Genomic DNA, 3,626 nt, shown 5'->3' with positions numbered 1-3,626 from the left:
AGAAGAAGGAAGAGGAGGAAGAAGAAGAGAGGGAGGGGGAGGAGAAGGAGGAGAGCGGGCAGGATGACGGGGGAAGTGGGGAGGGGAGGAGAAGGAGGAAGAGGAAAAAGAGGAAGAGGAAGAGGAAGAAGAAGAAGAAGAAGAAGAAGAAGAAGAAGAAGAAGAAGAAGAAGAAGAAGAAGAAGAAGAAGAAGAAGAAGAAGAAGAAGAAGAAGAAGAAGAAGGGGAGGAGGAGGAGGAGGAAGGAGGAAAGCGGTGAGGGTGACGGCGGAAATGGAGAGGGGGGGAGGAGGAGGAGGAGGAGGAGGAGGAGGAGGAGGAGGAGGAGGAGGAGGAGGAGGAGGAGGAGGAGGAGGAGGAAGGAGGGAGGAGAATGAACAGATATTAAAATATTGAAAAAGAAATCAGAGGTCAGGGAAGCAGCATAAAAGAAACCAACGGAGGAAGAAAATACCGCACAAAATTTTGGTTTACCATTTATTTACTCATCTTTTGCTTCCCTTGTTCAAAATCTTTTCCCCTCTTTCCTCAAACTCGGAGTTATTACCACAACTTCGGTAAAAAAAAAAAAAAAAAAAAAAAAGCACACATTTTTACCGGGATGCTATCAGTTGCGCAACGAGGGGTAGCGGTGCAATGCCCCCTGTCCCCTTGACCTGAGGTGAACTAACGATCCACAATATGATGTCAGCAAAAGGTCATCCGTCTTACTAAGCCTAAGCTTGTGCAAGAATTTATACTGTTTTTATTGGAAGAGTAAAATCTGTAAATACATTTGTAAGTTTTGCCAAATAAGGTTAAAAAAAAAGTACGTGAATGCCGTAAAACTTGTTATCTGAACAAGACATTTTACTGAATCAAAATATCGAGTAAAATTCGAATCGATCCGCCTTTCAAACAGGGGTTAAACTGGAAAAGAAAGTTTGAGAACTACTGCCTGAGATCCTCCCTTCTTCCCGTCCCCTTCCACGACCCGCAATCTGTTTGGGACTACCTCCTCACGACACTCGACGACTCCGCAATCATTAGCCGGATAATCACGAGATAACGAGCCTATCAGAAATAGGATCAGGGTATTCAGCGCCGGCATGTTTCTCCGCATTCTGAAATGTCTAGTTGCGCAATCCCTCTCCCTGCGGACGAAAGCTTTGCCACCCACGGACTTACTCTTTGGAGGAGGAAGGTTTGCAGAAGAAAGAGGAAGATAAAGAGGAAGAGGAGGAGACTGAAAATGAGATGAAGAAGAAAAAAGACAACGTAGAAGTCAAAATGATTAACACAGATATTGAAAAGGAGGATAGAAAAGGTTGGGGGAGGAGAGGAGAGCTATGAATATGACAGAGTATCAAATAATAAATGGAAATGGATTTAAAAAAAGATAACAGTGGTGAAAAACAATAAGAAGAAACGCCGCTATTGACGTAACATCGGAATCGAACGCCGAGGCACCGAGGCTAGAACACGCCACCACAACGCGGGCACAATCAGTGTAACAACCTCACCAGCGTGTACACAATCCCCCGCCTGGCTGCACGCGACACACGGACCGAAAACGGCAACAATAACACAGGTCTAGTGTGCAAGCTCGACCAGGCATTCCTTACACCACTCTAGGGCACCGTACCAATCCCCAGCTCCACCTCACTTAAGCCTATACCATCCCAATCCCCTCCTTTTCCCCTCAAGTCTACAATACCATCCCCCTCCACCACTATCCTCATCTTCTCCCACCATCTCTCCACCCCTCCCATTCTCCTACACACCCCTCCTACCCATCCCCGCTCCTTCTCAGGTCCGCGCAACGGGTCACGTTTTCTTTCCAATCTACTTGCCAAGATATATGGGTTGGGTTTGGTCTAGTACACTGGAGCTCCCTTTTCTCTTTCTTTTTCTGCTCTTCCATTCTTTTCATTTTTCTCATCACTGTGAGCGTGTGCATGTGTGTTTGTCTGCGCGTTAACTTGTCAGGCTGACTTGCTTGCTTGCCTTCAAGCCTGTGCCTCCCTCTCAACAAACACACGCACACGCCAGCGCACACCAGCGCGAGCACACAATGGTCTATCCGATCACATCGCCAGCCTGAGCGGAGTCTCCCGGCCTCGCGCGTCCCTCGGGAGCGTTTGTGTTTCGCAATCGGGCCTTGCACCTGAGAGAGTTCTCGCCGGCCACGTCGATCATCGGACGAACTGGCAGACTGAAGAGCAAACAAAGAGCAGACAGGCTGTTTGGTAAATAGGCAGGCAAGTGGGCGGACAGGCAGACAGATTGACGGGCAGGACGAGAGACCAACAGATTTGCCGAGGGCCAAGATAACAGACAGGTATGCAGTTAAGAAAATTGGCACGCTGGAAAGCACGCAAGCACAAAAAAAAAAAACAAATATGAAGGCACACTAACAAACGGATAGATAAGCTACTTGGATTAAATTGTTTTGTTTATCTGCCAACTCCCCGAGTGCTTTCCTCTCCCTATCCCTCTTCCTTTTCCTCTTCTCATTCCTGCCCTTCCCTTCCTCTCACTTTCTCTTTCCCTAAATATTTTTTCTTTTTCCTTTTCCTTTTCCTTCTCCCTCTCCTTTTACTTCTCCCTATTTCTTCCCCTCTCCATGACTCTGCCCCCTCTCTCTCCTTCTCGCTTTCTCTCTACCTCTACCTCTTAATCCACCTCTAAATCTACCTCTACCTCAGCCTATCACTGTCACTATCCACTGTCATTCTGCCTTTCCCTCTCCCCCACTTTCTCTCTTTCTTGGCAATGAAACAAAATTTTGTTCTTGTTTGCGTGAACTCCATCCGTGTACACATGAGCAGCACACAGTGCAACTCGGCCGCAAACATGCTCCAGAGTTCTGCTTGAAGTTAAACTAACAATATCTAAAAATGGTTTAGTTCTTTTCCTTTTTATTTACAGAAAAGAGAAGTGGAACCTTGTAAATAATCTTTCCTTTAATGCATCTCTTCACCCATTCTTTCTCCTCCCTCCCCTCACTCTCCCAGCACTCCCTCTCTCTCTTTCCCTTAGTCTATTTTCCTTATACACATTTACAGAATATTATAAATATATATCGTGAATTTGGGTAATGGATTTTCGAGGAAAAGAAAAATCCTCCGTAAACAAGCAGCGAAGCCAAGAAAGCGAAGATAATATCGTACTTAGACATTGAAGCTGAACTTAACTGGGGAACGGATTTCCAAGAATATGTTGTGTACACTGACATAAAGCACCAGCAAGCAAATTTGGAAAGATATATTCAAACTGAAGCATAATTTGTTGTCACAGATGGTGGATGTAATTTCCAGAGACTTTGGCCATTTGCAAGACTCGGCTGTTAAAGGACTAAAACATTGACATATATTCCTGACATTTGGTATACATTAACCTCATAATGAAGATTTGAAAATCATCTCCAAAATATTTTGGATAAAGATAAAAATAATCTCACACGGAGAGCGAAAAATCAATTTCTGTCACATATAAGCTTTCATATTAAGAGAAGATTCACTGAGAAACTAAATTGTTCTTTGTTTCATATGAAGTGCCATCCATTCAGACTACTTGCACACGTCATAGCTGTCGTAATAAAATGTCAGAAAAAATATAAAAATACATTTAGTTTTATCATTAGG

The sequence above is a fragment of the Penaeus monodon genome, chromosome 16 (genome assembly GCF_015228065.2).
Source record: "Penaeus monodon isolate SGIC_2016 chromosome 16, NSTDA_Pmon_1, whole genome shotgun sequence".
Classification (NCBI taxonomy): Eukaryota; Metazoa; Arthropoda; class Malacostraca; order Decapoda; family Penaeidae; genus Penaeus; species Penaeus monodon.
Note: the sequence above shows the minus strand (reverse complement) of the source record.